The sequence below is a fragment of the Tachypleus tridentatus genome, unplaced genomic scaffold, assembly GCF_004210375.1.
Source record: "Tachypleus tridentatus isolate NWPU-2018 unplaced genomic scaffold, ASM421037v1 Hic_cluster_2, whole genome shotgun sequence".
NCBI lineage: Eukaryota > Metazoa > Arthropoda > Merostomata > Xiphosura > Limulidae > Tachypleus > Tachypleus tridentatus.
This window is the reverse complement of record NW_027467782.1, coordinates 53,584,198-53,601,045: the sequence shown is the minus strand read 5'-3', so window position 1 is coordinate 53,601,045 and position 16,848 is coordinate 53,584,198. Positions and strand designations below refer to the sequence as shown.

The 16,848-nt window shown below is 33.2% G+C and overlaps 1 long non-coding RNA gene across 1 annotated transcript in view; it reads left to right on the top strand.

Annotated features, from left to right (window-relative positions):
- The first annotated feature begins 5,030 nt into the window (after window positions 1-5,030).
- Window positions 5,031-16,848, top strand: part of LOC143242613 (uncharacterized) — a 45,304-nt gene continuing 33,486 nt past the window's right edge. Inside the window, exon 1 of the long non-coding RNA XR_013022994.1 lies at window positions 5,031-5,161. This is a non-coding gene — a long non-coding RNA (uncharacterized LOC143242613). The remainder of the gene's footprint in view (window positions 5,162-16,848) is intronic.

Genomic DNA, 16,848 nt, shown 5'->3' with positions numbered 1-16,848 from the left:
AAAAAGTTAAACAATGTAAGCTCCCATATAACAAAATATTCAATAAAAATAATTTGACAATAGGCTGACTTAAGTGAGTGTCAAATATTTTGTTAAACACTGACACCTTTGATGCTCAGCAACCAGCCACTGACCGTTTCGATTATACAGATAGAGCCCGACTACACTTTACCCCAAACTACACAGATGATGACAGGGAACATTCTGGTTAGTAAATACTGTGTATTGATGTATCCTGTATATCCGCTTCGTGTTCTATATTTATAACGATTAATCTTGATTTGTGGAATACACTTGCAGAGGAATGGAGACCAGTAAGTTAAACCTAGTTTACTCTAAACCACAAATATTTTATATCAATGGGACAGGTAAAGAAAGAAGTCCACAATGAAATAGCTGTCTTGGTCCATGCAAGTTACTTCGATTCTCAGTGTTTTAACACAAGTAAAAGGGCTGTTTTCTCACCTTCCCTTCTAACATTAACATGTATTTCTGTCCAAGCCGTAAGTATATGAAACATAAATAACAAATATGCATAGGTGGAGGAACTGGGGATGGGTGGGGACATATCTTCCAATTTGACCCGGTAGTGAATGAAGAACAGACACTTTTGTTTAACTATTATTGGAAGTCGCTGTTTTATTTTTTAACTAACGTGTCATGGTCAACACAGGAAACAAGATGACCCCAACTGTATGTGTCACCTCAAATTCAGATACGTTCCGCCACCTATGCACAGTAAAACGTCTACTTATCTTCTTGGAAGATGGTCAGCCTACACTGTTGGTTCTCTTCTGTTTCTACTGTTTACTGTTATTTCTACGCCCGCTTGTAATTCAAAATCCCGAGACAAATGTGACGTCACAGACGTGCTGTGTGACTGAATTTCACTTAGAATGAGCAATGATTACACACTGTGTCACCTTTGTGTCGCACTTTTAGTCTTCCATTAAAGCTGCAAACACTTCAGCTGAGACAAGCGTGTCACTTTAAATCCGCCATTTTGAATCTAAGTGGATTTCTCACCGTACGAGTTCGTCTGGGCTCCTACCTGGCGCAAACTACCAACCAGTGCACGCGCACAGTTCCAGGTAGTCTACCGCGTGACTGATCGTCCGGGAAAGCTCACGCCCAACTGGTTCATAGCTCAGCTTTACGATCAATTTCACTAATCAGTGATGTCGAGAAAACCCACTTGTAGAGAAAAATATACATGTAAAATCGGCTGGTATGGGTTGAGAAAATTTGTTATGTAGAAGAGCGAACAACGTTTCGACCTTCATCAATTTCACTGTTCCTTTTCTTTCTGTTTCCACATAAGGAGTGCTAAATAATTCGTCCAATGGCCAACAACCTTTATATAACATAACTTCACTGTCAGTAAAAACAATAACATTAATATCGTCAACAGACAAACACCAAATCTTTTTCTACAGCCAATTGAAAAGTCTAACAATCAACACGTGCAACTCTGATTCATTGCTTTTTATCCTTTTTAGGTGGTCAAGATGAAACCAAACAGAAAGCCTACTATAAATATATTAAATTAGAACGATCTGATACAGGAACTTAGAGAAGTTAGAATGTATTATACAAGTATACACACGTGTACTTCAAACATATATAATACATAACCTACACAAGTTATCTACCATATGAATATTAATCAACTTGGCTTACGAAACTGTTGTATACAACTCCTAAATAAACAATAAATATCTAACTTACAGAACCAAAAATTTCATAAAAACCAACTTTACATATTACACAAAAGATGCGCGTCCTAACTATAACCAGAGAAAGTAAGTTATTTTTACATAGTTAGATCTAGCTAGATCAAGTGTGAATATTGTATTATTGTTACATAGTTAGATCTAGCTAGACCAAGTGTGAATATTGTATTATTGTTACATAGTTAGATCTAGCTAGACCAAGTGTGAATACTGTATTATTGTTACATAGTTAGATCTAGCTAGATCAAGTGTGAATATTGTATTATTGTTACATAGTTAGATCTAGCTAGACCAAGTGTGAATATTGTATTATTGTTACATAGTTAGATCTAGCTAGACCAAGTGTGAATATTGTATTATTGTTACATAGTTAGATCTAGCTAGATCAAGTGTGAATATTGTATTATTGTTACATAGTTAGATCTAGCTAGATCAAGTGTGAATATTGTATTATTGTTACATAGTTAGATCTAGCTAGACCAAGTGTGAATATTGTATTATTGTTACATAGTTAGATCTAGCTAGATCAAGTGTGAATATTGTATTATTGTTACACAGTTAGATCTAGCGAGACCAAGTGTGAATATTGTATTATTGTTACATAGTTAGATCTAACTAGACCAAGTGTGAATACTGTATTATTGTTACATAGTTAGATCTAGCTAGACCAAGTGTGAATACTGTATTATTGTTACATAGTTAGATCTAGCTAGATCAAGTGTGAATATTGTATTATTGTTACATAGTTAGATCTAGCTAGACCAAGTGTGAATATTGTATTATTGTTACATAGTTAAATCTAGCTAGACCAAGTGTGAATACTGTATTATTGTTACATAGTTAGATCTAGCTAGACCAAGTGTGAATACTGTATTATTGTTACATAGTTAGATCTAGCTAGACCAAGTGTGAATATTGTATTATTGTTACATAGTTAGATCTAGCTAGACCAATTGTGAATATTGTATTATTGTTACATAGTTAGATCTAGCTAGACCAAGTGTGAATACTGTATTATTGTTACATAGTTAGATCTAGCTAGACCAATTGTGAATATTGTATTATTGTTACATAGTTAGATCTAGCTAGACCAAGTGTGTATATTGTATTATTGTTACATAGTTAGATCTAGCTAGACCAAGTGTGTATATTGTATTTGTTACATAGTTAGATCTAGCTAGACCAAGTGTGAATATTGTATTATTGTTACATAAAGTTAGATCTAGCTAGATCAAGTGTGAATATTGTATTATTGTTACATAGTTAGATCTAGCTAGACCAAGTGTGAATATTGTATTATTGTTACATAGTTAGATCTAGCTAGACCAATTGTGAATATTGTATTATTGTTACATAGTTAGATCTAGCTAGATCAAGTGTGAATACTGTATCATTGTTACATAGTTAGATCTAGCTAGACCAATTGTGAATATTGTATTATTGTTACATAGTTAGATCTAGCTAGACCAAGTGTGAATATTGTATTATTGTTACATAGTTAGATCTAGCTAGACCAAGTGTGTATATTGTATTATTGTTACATAGTTAGATCTAGCCAGACCAAGTGTGAATATTGTATTATTGTCACATAGTTAGATCTAGCTAGACCAAGTGTGTATATTGTATTATTGTTACATAATTAGATCTAGCTAGACCAAGTGTGAATACTGTATTATTGTTACATAGTTAGATCTAGCTAGACCAAGTGTGAATACTGTATTATTGTTACATAGTTAGATCTAGCCAGACCAAGTGTGTATATTGTATTATTGTTACATAGTTAGATCTAGCTAGACCAAGCGCGTATATTGTATTATTGTTACATAGTTAGATCTAGCTAGACCAAGTGTGAATATTGTATTATTGTTACATAGTTAGATCTAGCTAGACCAGTGTGTGAATATTGTATTATTGTTACATAGTTAGATCTAGCTAGACCAAGTGTGTATATTGTAATATTGTTACATAGTTAGATCTAGCTAGACCGCGTGTATATTGTATTATTGTTACATAGTTAGATCTAGCTAGACCAAGTGTGTATATTGTATTATTGTTACATAGTTAGATCTAGCTAGACCAAGTGTGAATACTGTATTATTGTTACATAGTTAGATCTAGCTAGACCAAGTGTGAATATTGTATTATTGTCACATAGTTAGATCTAGCTAGACCAAGTGTGTATATTGTATTATTGTTACATAGTTAGATCTAGCTAGACCAAGTGTGAATACTGTATTATTGTTACATAGTTAGATCTAGCTAGATCAAGTGTGAATATTGTATTATTGTTACATAGTTAGATCTAGCTAAACCAAGTGTGAATACTGTATTATTGTTACATAGTTAGATCTAGCTAGACCAATTGTGAATATTGTATTATTGTTACATAGTTAGATCTAGCTAGACCAAGTGTGAATATTGTACTATTGTTACATAGTTAGATCTAGCTAGACCAAGTGTGAATATTGTATTATTGTTACATAGTTAGATCTAGCTAGATCAAGTGTGAATATTGTATTATTGTTACATAGTTAGATCTAGCTAGACCAATTGTGAATATTGTATTATTGTTACATAGTTAGATCTAGCTAGATCAAGTGTGAATATTGTATTAATGTTACATAGTTAGATCTAGCTAGACCAATTGTGAATACTGTATTATTATTACATAGTTAGATCTAGCTAGACCAAGTGTGAATATTGTATTATTGTTACATAGTTAGATCTAGCTAGACCAAATGTGAATACTGTATTATTGTTACATAGTTAGATCTAGCTAGACCAAGTGTGACTACTGTATTATTATTACATTGTTAGATCATTCCATAAATGTTACTAGTCAGCACTCCTTTTCCCATTAATCATCACTGAACCCTCACCAGATGGCAGTAATTGTTCCATCTTCTCGGTAACGCTGACCAGTCCTTGAAGATACAGAACAAGCGCCCGAGGTGTTTGATGGAGTCTCTTATCTTCTAGCGACAAGAAACTGTTTCAACTGTTCAGTCGATTTCTGTAGTTCTTTCAAACGAAAGGAAATATTTTGTAGTTAAACCGTGCTGGTTAAAGTGTTCTTAGAACACTGTTAACTGAGTCCAGGTGACTGGAACACGCCCGTTCAACCTCGTGAATTCTTCGCCGAGCTTTCGAGATCAAAGACGTCGAATGCACATCTGTCGTTAAGTTACCTGTTCTGTGTAACCGTATACGTGGTGATTATTTACGATTATAACTCGCTAGAAGTTTCGTTACGTGGTTAAATATTTTTACGCAGTGTTCCTTCGTTGTTACGTGTACGTTCTGTGAATCCAAAGAATTATTGTTCGCGTCACGCTTCCCCAAGGACTTGCTTCACATTTTAGGCTCATAGGTATTATTGACAGTCAAATCCTACTGTTTGACAGTCAAGAGTTGTACAGTAACTGAAAGTAAGTGTTTTCCATTATCTGCCTTCCTTTAGTCTACCAATTCAAAATTAGGAACAGTTATGTTTAGAAAGGTTTAACTTAGCTTTGCATGTAATTTCCAAATGAAAGGATAGAATTTTGTGACATGGTTACTTCAAATATCCAGTGATGTACCGCAGGTTGTGTAGAATGAATTATTTATAAACTTCGGGTAATTTCGTTTTCTCCGTTCTCTAGCCGAGAATTGTTTGGAAACACCTTTGTTTACTTGTAGTTCTTACTCTATCTGGCGGGAAATGTTTTACCCAATTAGAATTGTTGGTTTTCTCGGTAATACTGACCAGTAACAAACCTTCTAAACCACTTCTGTCAAGGCAAGAAGATAAAACGAAAATTAACGATTGTTTACAAAGGGTTCACTCAACTGGCCTTTAGAATGAGTTCCAAATGTTATTGCACATAATACAGAAGAGGAGGACATCCAAGCCGACTGTTTTTATCACTGTTTACTGGTAATTATTTTACTACGGGTTTTGAACTTCTACCACTAAATAAGAAAGAAAAATGACTGTTAAATAGACTCAGTGGTGTTCTCAGATGGTTACCCAGTTTCAAGGATACTAATTTATGTACCCCTTACTGTTATTTGTCTTGATTGTTTTGTTTAATTTTGCGTAAAGCTACTGAGGGCTATCTGCGCTAGCCGTCCCTAATTTAGCAGTGTAAGACTAGAGGGAAGGCAGCTAGTTATCACCACCCACCGCCAACTCTTGGGCTACTCTTTACCAACGAATACTGGGATTTACCGTCACTTATTACGTCCTCACGGCTGAAAGGGCGAGCATGTTTGGTGCGACCGGGATTCGAACCCGCGACCTTCGGATTAGAGTAGAACGACTAAAGCCACCTGGTCATGCCGGGCCCATTTCTCTTGAAGAGTAGTTTGTGGAAGGTTTGAATTTTGCTAATCCTCAAATTAATCCTAATAAAATAGGCCCAAGTAATTATAAATATTACTTATGAGTAATTATAAAGATATAATTGTACTCAGTTCTGTGTAACATAAAGTAGCTTGTTGATTCAAAAAACAACAACTAACTTCCATATAAGTAAATAACAACATAAAGTTAAGCCTAACAATATAAATTGAAAACTTAGTTTACCATTAGTATTAACTATCACGACCTCTATAATTTAGTTTACAATTAGTATTAAATATTACGACCTCTATATAATTATTGTTTTGTTTAAACAGTTGGCCCGGCATGGCTAGATGGTTAAGAACTCCACTCGTAATCCGAGGGTTGCGGGTTCGAATCCCAATCACACCAAACATTCTTGCCCTTTCAGCCGTGGGGGCAGTATAATGTGCGGTCAATCCCACTATTCGTTGGTAAAAGAGTAGCCCAAGAGTTGGCGGTGGGTGGTGATGACTAGCTGCCTTCCTTCTAGTCTTACACTTCTAAATTAGGAACGGCTAGCGCAGATAGCCCTCGAGTAGGTTTGCGCGAAATTTAAAACAGACCAAAATCCTTAGCAGTTAGTTATAAAGTTTAAGTTTCTGTTCCAAAGTCATTCTTTAGGAACGTTTAATTTCCGACACAATCTAACAAGTTCTATTTAGGGCTCCTTCTATTCTGTGAGGCCCGGCATGGCCAAACGTGTTAAGGCGTTCGACTCGTAATCCGAAGGTCCCGGGTTCGAATCCCGGTCGCATCAAACATGCTCGCCCTTTCAGCCATGAGGGCAGTATAATGTTCGGTCAATCCCACTATTCGTTGGTAAAAAAGTAACTCAAGAGTTGGCGGTGGGTGGTGATGACTAGCTACCTTCCTTCTAGTCTCACACTGCTAAATTAGGGACGACTAGCGCAGATAGCCCTCGAGTAACTTTGCGCGAAATTAAAAAAGCAAACAAACAAACATCTATTATGTGTTGTTTATCAATACAACTGAGATGTATGTGCATTATAAAACAAACTCTCGTCTTTTGAAGTATTTCATACTGGGAATCTTGCTGTTGGAAACAGTAAAATACTCCATGATGAGTTGGTTTTGTGGTCCACGTCATCAAAAAATCAAAAAATGTTACATTCAGACATAAATGTAAGTTTACTTCCAACTTTTACTACGACGTAAAGTATAGGTTCAGATGTAAAGGTTTTACTTGCGGACCTATTGTGACATGGGTTTTAGACCTAAGAGTTTCGTTTCCAAACTTTACTATAATGTAATTTCTAGGTTTAAATATTTCACTTCTATGCTTTTACTATGTCGTAAGTTTCAGAACTTCCACTTTTATACTTCTCTATAAGCGTTAGGTATTTTATTTCCGATGATATGAGAGTGCACAAACGTAACGTATGTTTTCTACACCCTCGGTCATACACGTCATCTTATAATATCATCAGGAAATGACAATAGATGGCGCGGTAGTCCATTCTTCATTCGTCTTGTTCCTTTTTCATTTATTTCTTTTCGCCGCCTATATTTCATTGATAACACTAACAGTCAAGTTTATGAGAAGTATTCTGTAAGCTACAAGGAGTTTCACTTTCTACAACAGTCAAGCTTATGAGAAGTTTTCTGTAAGCTACAAGGAGTTTCACTTTCTACAACAGTCAAGCTTATGAGAAGTTTTCTGTAAGCTACAAGGAGTTTCAATTTCTACAACAGTCAAGTTTATGAGAGAAGTTTTCTGTAAGCCAAAGTAGTTTCAATTTCTACAACAGTCAAGTTTATGAGAAGTTTCTGTAAGCTACAAGGAGTTTCCACCTTCACAACAGTCAAGCTTATGAGAAGTTTTCTGTAAGCACAAGGAGTTTCACTCTCTACAACAGTCAAGCTTTATGAGAAGTTTCTGTAAGCCACAAGGAGTTTCACCCTTCTCACAACAGTCAAGCTTATGAGAAGTTTTCTGTAAGCCACAAGGAGTTTCACTTTCTACAACAGCCTGCTTCTATGAGAAGCTTTCTGTAAGCCACAAGGAGTTTCACCCTCTACAACAGTCAAGCTTTATGAGAAGTTTTCTGTAAGCTACAAGGAGTTTCAATTTCTACAACAACAGTCAAGCTTTATGAGAAGTTTTCTGTAAGCTACAAGGAGTCTAGTTTCTACAACAGTCAAGCTTTTATGAGAAGTTCTCTGTAAGCTACAAGGAGAGTTCCACTTCTGCAACAGTCAAGCTTTATGAGAAGTTTTCTGTAAGCTACAAGGAGTTCTCACCTTCTACAACAGTCAAGCTTATGAGAAGTTTTCTGTGTGCTACAAGGAGTTTCAGTTTCTACAACAGTCAAGCTTTATGAGAAATTTTCTGTAAGCCACAAGGAGCTCTCACTTTCTACAACAGTCAAGCTTTATGAGAAGTTTCCTGTAAGCTACAAGGAGTTTCACTTTCTACAACAGTCAAGCTTATGAGAAGTTTTCTGTAAGCTACAAGGAGTTTCACTTTCTACAACAGTCAAGCTTATGAGAAGTTTTCTGTAAGCTACAAGGAGTTTCACCTTCTACAACAGTCAAGCTTATGAGAAGTTTTCTGTAAGCTACAAGGAGTTTCAATTTCTACAACAGTCAAGCTTATGAGAAGTTTTCTGTAAGCTACAAGGAGTTTCAGTTTCTACTTCCTTCAGTTTACATATAAGTAGAAAATGACAAGGTTATATTTCTCTAGAGTTTTTTCATTAAGCACTTAATTTTTTTAATTCACATACATGTATATATTAAATAATTTTAAAGTTCTATAATCTAGAACCTGTTATTTTTATTTCTTACGAACAGGTTGTGTTAAGGTACTTTACACAAAGATGACAGTAAACGTATAACAACATAAAACATACGTATTAGTTAAAACATTACATAATGGAGGTTCAGTCAGTAAACACATTACATAACACAGATTGATGTCAGGTTCAGTCAGTAAACATATTACATAACACAGGTTGATATCAGGTTCATTCAGTAAACACATTACATAACACAGGTTGATATTAGTTTTAGTCAGTAAACACATTACATAACACAGATTGATATCAGGTTCATTCAGTAAACACATTACATAACACAGGTTGATATTAGGTTCAGTCAGTAAACACATTACATAACACAGGTTGATACTAGGTTCAGTCAGTAAACACATTACATAACACAGGTTGATATCAGGTTCAGTCAGTAAGCACATTACATAACACAGGTTGATATCAGGTTCAGTTAGTAAACACATTGCATAACACGGGTTGATATCAGGTTCAGTCAGTAAACACATTACATAACACAGATTGATATCAGGTTCAGTCTGTAAACACATTACATAACACAAGTTTATATCAGGTTCAGTCAGTAAACACATTACATAACACAGATTGATATCAGGTTCAGTCTGTAAACACATTACATAACACAGATTTATATCAGGTTCAGTCAGTAAACACATTACATAACACAGGTTGATTCAATAAATACATTACAGAACATAAAATGTCACATTCGATCAGTAATCACATTACACAATGCATTATCGATTCCGTACTTTAAAACCAGTTGATAGGTGTCGCCTATAACATATTATCAGCTGTATATGATCAACTAGTGTGTATAGTTGTACCCTACTTTCACGTATTGTGTTTAACTGTATTTTCTATAATTATAAACTATTCACGTAGTAACATGTCTAACACGACATTTCGATTATCCATTTGAATATTATTAACTGACTGTATTTATAATTATCAAACTTACAAATATATTAAATTGTGTTATTTCTTTCTTAATAAAAATAGTACGTGTACATTAACCCTAGAAATAAATAAAACTTAAATAAAATGCGTCTTGTAAGGAAAAACAACGACTATAGGCTGCTTGATATTTTTCGCTGAGAGATAAACACTTCCCCATAGAGCTAGGGACGTGACAAGATGTGGGGACCCTTCCCCCCGCACACAAATTTCCTGCTTCTGGCATCTCAAAATAAACCTGAAGTAGTCTATCAACCCTTACTGTAACGCTCACAGTATTTATAAATATGTCCACTAGGTGGCGCTATAGAATGAATTAAACATAAGCCAATTAACCACTAGCGTATTTTATGTGATGTTCAAAATTAACAACAGTTGAGTCAAAGATGGAATATCCATAATTTTCATCTCAAATAAATTGTTTGCTTCAGTATATTAGAAAGAATGTTTCAAATCTATCCCTTGTTTCATTAACTAGGAAGTGTCCACATTTTTAATAGTACACTTTCGATAGTAGCGTGCCAGTCTAAACAGTTATTTCTAAAATTCCCAAACGCACAAAAATGTCATCTATTGTCGACTGATGAACAAAACATTTTATTTTTAAGCCTGGTGAAATATTTTAGCTCAATAAACATTTAATGAATTACTCTATAAACTAACACTTTGTTTCTACCATTTAATGAATAACTTTGTAAACTAACAGTTTGTTTCTACCATTTAATGAATAACTTAGTAAGCTAACACTTTGTTTCTACCATTTAATGAATAACTTAGTAAGCTAACACTTTGTTTCTACCATTTAATGAATAACTTAGTAAGCTAACACTTTGTTTCTACCATTTAATGAATAACTTAGTAAGCTAACACTTTGTTTCTACCATTTAATGAATAACTTTGTAAACTAACAGTTTGTTTCTACCATTTAATGAATAACTTAGTAAGCTAACACTTTGTTTCTACCATTTAATGAATAACTTAGTAAGCTAACACTTTGTTTCTACCATTTAATGAATAACTTAGTAAGCTAACACTTTGTTTCTACCAGTTAATGAATAATTTAGTAAGTTAACACTTTGTTTCTACCATTTAAAGAATTACTTTATAAACAAACAGTTTGTTTCTACCATTTAAAGAATTACTTTATAAACAAACAGTTTGTTTCTTCCATTTAAAGAATTACTTTATAAACAAACAGTTTGTTTCTACCATTTAAAGAATTACTTTATAAACAAACAGTTTGTTTCTACCATTTAAAGAATTACTTTATAAACAAACAGTTTGTTTCACGATTAATTGAATTACTTTATAAACAAACAGTTTGTTTCTACCATTTAAAGAATTACTTTATAAACAAACAGTTTGTTTCTACGATTTATTGAATTACTTTATAAACAAACAGTTTGTTTCTACCATTTAAAGAATTACTTTATAAACAAACAGTTTGTTTCTACGATTTATTGAATTACTTTATAAACAAACAGTTTGTTTCTACCATTTAAAGAATTACTTTATAAACAAACAGTTTGTTTCTACGATTTATTGAATTACTTTATAAACAAACAGTTTGTTTCTACGATTTATTGAATTACTTTATAAATATAAAGTTTGCTTCTCCCATGTAATGAATTATTTTATAAACTAACAATTTGTTTCTTCCATTTATTGAATTACTTTATAAACTAACAGCATGCTCCTATTTATTGGAATGAAAGCAAGTCAAAAATAGAATACCTGAGTTAATGAAACAGTTTAGGTAAGTGGTCCAAATAAAAACAGTGAAGTTTTATTAAACTTACGTGTAACACAGTTTAGGTAAGTGGTCCAAATAAAACCAGTGTAGTTTTATTAAACTTACGTGTAACACAGTTTAGGTAAGTGGTCCAAATAAAACCAGTGTAGTTTTATTAAACTTACGTGTAACACAGTTTAGGTAAGTGGTCCAAATAAAACCAGTGTAGTTTTATTAAACTTACGTGTAATACAGTTTAGGTAAGTGGTCCAAATAAAAACAGTGTAGTTTTATTAAACTTACGTGTAACACAGTTTAGGTAAGTGGTCCAAATAAAACCAGTGTAGTTTTATTCAACTTACGTGTAACACAGTTTAGGTAAGTGGTCCAAATAAAAAACAGTGTAGTTTTATTAAACTTACGTGTAATACAGTTTAGGTAAGTGGTTCAAATAAAAACAGTGTAGTTTTATTAAACTTACGTGTAACACAGTTTAGGTAAGTGGTCCAAATAAAACCAGTGTAGTTTTATTAAACTTACGTGTAACACAGTTTAGGTAAGTGGTCCAAATAAAAACAGTGTAGTTTTATTAAACTTACGTGTAACACAGTTTAGGTAAGTGGTCCAAATAAGAACAGTGTAGTTTTATTAAAATTACGTGTAGTAAAAAGAACAATTGAATTAGTTTGAATTTCTAATTCATGTGAAGTCCTTGTAAGCTTTATAATTTAACCATATTTTCACATTGTTCTATAAACATAACGTTATGTTACGCTAACCCTCGTTCTCACACATATATATATATATATCATCCCAAATTAAATCGCTTGACTTTCTGTTTCTTTTCATCGTGCAACAATTTATCAACCCGGTCTTTTCGTGAGAATGGTCGTGCAGACACTAACAGAAATATATTCTTTTTATTCTGTCGGTTTTCAGCTAAATCAAATCCATCATGTCAGCCGTCTGCCTCTCACGCTAGGCCTCCTTCACTGACATATCGTTGTGATATGGAAGCAGCGTCTGAACAGCTAGTGGAAAGTATATATGTCTCACATATGTATATATATATATACAAATAGCAGTACTGAGAAATATTTGATGTAAACAGCAAGTCTTGTTCTGAGAGAAATATTAATATTTTCTTCTGGTTTCAAACCCCTACATGTTTATAAACTAGCACGCACGTGTGTCGGGAATAGGTTTAACATTTTATAACAGCATTATTTTGAAAAACTAAATTAGCCGAAGGTCATAAGAAAGGTTAAAGACGTGGCCAGCCAGTTTAGTCGAGGTCACCTAGGTCAGAACGTCGGTGGGCGGACTTGTGTTGCCGCTTAACTACAAATCTCATAAATAAAAGGACGAAGCTTAGATATTACATATCTCATTAGTCGAGGTCTATTTCACCGGCTCCTCTGGATGTCAGGGACAAAGAAAACAATGCTCTATTGTGGGTTTTTACATTTGTTATCTCGTTATTAAATGGATTATGTTGAGATATATTCTAGTGACCAGAGAGTATTTAAAACTATATGGTATACTATACACATTAAATACGGTCGTATAAGATTAGTTACAGGTAATATTCTAGAATCTAGACAGTAGACCACCGTGTCTACTTTTAATTTAAACAGTCTGTAAGTATCAGATAACTAGAAATAAATTTTGGTATGTTTGTTATAAAGGTATTGGTTGTCCCAGTTAAAAGCTACAGGCATAATGTTACAGTTTCAACATTTATCAGCTGTATGTATCCTTTAGAAAAACTCAACCCTTCTGAAAAGCAAAGTCAGTTGACGTGCTTCTGAGAAAGGATAAAATAAGCATCGCAGCGCCATCTTCAGGCTATAATAAATTCCACAATTTTTCATCTGAGCTGTATCAACCACGGATATCGAAACTCAGTATTTAGCACTGAATGACTGGGGTTGGAGTGTAGATAATATAGCTTCAACAGATAAGTACGTACGTAAGTAATATAAAGATAATTTTATTAAGAAAAGAAACGGTTTTTGCTGTTGGTCAGTTATAACTTGGTAAAAATAAACGTAGAAGTGACACGGGTGTTGTGGTTACTATCTCAATATACCATCTCAACTACTGCTTCATTTAAAACATACAATTAATAATGCGATTTACTTATTAAGTTGGAAAATGTTTAGTTGTGTTTTCTACAATGAAAACTTTTCTGTAGCACTTTGAATTAACACAGATATTATTATGGAAACCATATCTCGGAGTACTCACATTGATAACTCGCTGTAGCCTAAACTATTCTAGTATTCACATTGTTAAATAGCTGTAGCCTAAACTATTGTAGTATTCACATTGTTAAATAGCTGTAGCCTAAACTATTCTAGTATTCACATTGTTAAATAGCTGTAGCCTAAACTATTCTAGTATTCACATTGTTAAATAGCTGTAGCCAAAACTATTGTAGTATTCATATTGTTAAATAGCTGTAGCCAAAACTATTGTAGTATTCACATTGTTAACTAGCTGTAGCCTAAACTATTCTAGTATTCACATTGTTAACTGGCTTTAGCCTAAACTATTCTAGTATTCACATTGTTAAATAGTTGTAGCTTAAACTATTCTAGTATTCACATTGTTAACTAGCTGTAGCCTAAACTATTCTGGTATTCACATTGTTAAATAGCTGTAGCCAAAACTATCTTAGTATTCATGTTGTTAAATAGCTGTAGCCAAAACTATTCTAGTATTCACATTGTTAAATAGTTGTAGCCTAAACTATTCTAGGATTCACATTGTTAACTAGCTGTAGCCTAAACTATTCTAGTATTCACATTGTTAACTAGCTGTAGCCTAAACTATTCTAGTATTCACATTGTTAAATAGCTGTAGCCAAAACTATTCTAGTATTCACATTGTTAACTAGCTGTAGCCTAAACTATTCTACTATTCACATTGTTAACTAGCTGTAGCCAAAACTATTCTTGTATTCACATTGTTAACTAGCTGTAGCCTAAACTATTCTAGTATTCACATTGTTAAATAGCTGTAGCCTAAACTATTCTAGTATTCACATTGTTAAATATCTGTAGCCTAAACTATTGTAGTATTCACATTATTAAATAGTTGTAGCCTAAACTATTCTAGTATTCACATTGTTAACTAGCTGTAGCCAAAAATATCCTAGTATTCACGTTGTTAAATAGCTATAGCCAAAACTATCTTAGTAATCACATTGTTAACTAGCTGTAGCCTAAACTATTCTAGTATTCACATTGTTAACTAGCTGTAGCCTAAACTATCTTAGTAATCACATTGTTAACTAGCTGTAGCCTAAACTATACTAGTATTCACATTGTTAACTAGCTGTAGCCTAAAATATCCTGGTATTCACATTGTTAAATAGCTGTAGCCAAAACTATTCTAGTATTCACATTGTTAAATAGCTGTAGCCAAAACTATTCTAGTATTCACATTGTTAACTAGCTGTAGCCTAAACTATTCTACTATTCACATTGTTAACTAGCTGTATCCAAAACTATCCTAGTATTCACGTTGTTAAATAGCTGTAGCCAAAACTATCCTAGTATTCACGTTGTTAAATAGCTGTAGCCAAAACTATTCTAGTATTCACATTGTTAAATAGCTGTAGCCTAAACTATTCTAGTATTCACGTTGTTAAATAGCTGTAGCCAAAACTATCCTAGTAATCACATTGTTAACTAGCTGTAGCCTAAACTATTCTAGTATTCACATTGTTAACTAGCTGTAGCTAAAATATTCTAGTATTCACGTTGTTAAATAGCTGAAGCCAAAACTATCCTAGTATTCACGTTGTTAAATAGCTGTAGCCAAAACTATTCTAGTATTCACATTGTTAAATAACTGTAGCCTAAACTATTCTAGTATTCACATTCTTAACTAGCTGTAGCCAAAACTATTCTAGTATTCACATTGTTAACTAGCTGAAGCCTAAACTATTCTTGAATTCACATTGTTAAATAGCTGTAGCCTAAACTATCTTAGTAATCACATTGTTAACTAGCTGTAGCCTAAACTATTCTAGTATTCACATTGTTAAATAGCTGTAGCCTAAACTATCTTAGTAATCACATTGTTAACTAGCTTTAGCCTAAACTATTCTAGTATTCACATTGTTAAATAGCTGTAGCCTAAACTATCTTAGTAATCACATTGTTAAATAGCTGTAGCCTAAACTATCTTAGTAATCACATTGTTAACTAGCTGTAGCCTAAACTATTTTAGTATTCTCATTGTTAAATAGCTGTAGCCTAAACTATTCTAGTATTCACATTGTTAAATAGCTGTAGTCTAAACTATTCTAGTATTCACATTGTTAACTAGCTGTAGCTTAATATATTAGAGTATTCATATTGTTAACTAGCTGTAGCTTAATATATTATAGTATTCACATTGTTAACTAGCTGTAGCTTAATTTCTTCTTATATTGACGTTGTATAAACCTGACTCAGGCCAATTATTGTTTCAGTTTATTTGTTATTTATTCTTATTTATTCTTCTATATTTGTTTTTTTTTCACAGTTTTCAACATTATATACTGATATGCATTTTTACAGTATTCTTTGTTTTCACGTATTTTTGAATTAAATTAAAAGTTTCTTTCATAATATGTTGTTGTATAGCCCAACAATTATTGTTGTACATAATGTATGAGTATATACCATTGTTGTACATGATGTGTACCTGTTATTGTGTAGTACCATATGTTTGTAGCATAATGTGTGAGTATATACCATTGTTTGTACATAATGTGTATATATACCATTGGTAGCCATAATGTTATTGAGTATGATGTATAGCACTGTTGTACATAATGTGTCAGCATATACCATTGTTGTACATGATGTATGAGTATTCACCATTGTTGTACATAATGTGTGAGTATAACCATTGTTAACATACGTGAGAGTATACACCATTGTTGTTACAATGTGTGAGTATATACACCATTGTTGCAAATACGATGCATGAGTATTACACCAATCGTTGTACATGATGCGTGAGTATATACCATTGTTGCACATAATGTGTGAGTATATACCATTGTTGTACATAATGTGTGGTATATACCATTGTTGTACATAATGTGTGAGTGTATACCATTGTTGTACATAATGTGTGAGTATATACCATTGTTGTACATAATGTGTGAGTATATACCATTGTTGTACATAATGTGTGAGTAATATACCACTGTTGTACATAATGTGTGAGTGTATACCACTGTTT